The sequence below is a fragment of the Orycteropus afer genome, unplaced genomic scaffold (genome assembly GCF_000298275.1).
Source record: "Orycteropus afer afer isolate SDZICR_OR568_19922 unplaced genomic scaffold, OryAfe1.0 scaffold00031, whole genome shotgun sequence".
NCBI classification, from domain to species: Eukaryota; Metazoa; Chordata; class Mammalia; order Tubulidentata; family Orycteropodidae; genus Orycteropus; species Orycteropus afer.
In genome coordinates, this window is record NW_006921618.1 from 12,657,892 (window position 1) to 12,658,576 (window position 685).

Genomic DNA, 685 nt, shown 5'->3' on the forward strand with positions numbered 1-685 from the left:
CCACGGACTCACAGCAATCCCTCCTTGGGTTTCCGAGGTGGTATCACTATGGAAGTAGATTGCCCAACCTTCCTTCTGAGGAGTGGCTGATGGGTTGAACCGCCAGCCTGATTAGCAGTCAAGTGCCTTAGGCACTACGCTGCCAGAGCTCCCCACTCCAGCCCTAGCTCCATCTTTCTCCCAGTTCCCAGTCTGGAATTGCTCTCTGGGCTGCCAGCAGAGATGGGTTGCAGAGGCTGGTTCGGGTTTGGAAAATTGATACAGGAAAGAGGCACAGAGATGGAAGGAAGAAATGGGTCTGTGGGAGGTGGGAGAGCGGCAGAGTCCTGGCATCCTGTTTATGGAGGCTCGCTGTGCATCAGGGCACAGCGCGTGGCCAGGAGAGCCGCCAAGACCAAGACTGACCAGTCCTGCCCTGGGACTCCGTTAGAGGAGCCTGTGTGGGGGCAGCAAAGGACGGCCACAAAGTCCTGGCATTCCTTTATCGGCTTTATTCATTCTTTCAGCACCTACTGAGTGCCCACTATATGCCAAAGCGATGCATTAGGGACTGAGGGGTGTTCTGATGCCCAGAAAGACAAGGGCCCGTGCCCTGCCCCCTGGCGCCGGACAACCACTTCTGCCGCCCCGGGCCACGATGCCGCCCCGCCCCGGCCGCCCAGGCCAGTCCTGCGGGGACCTCCGG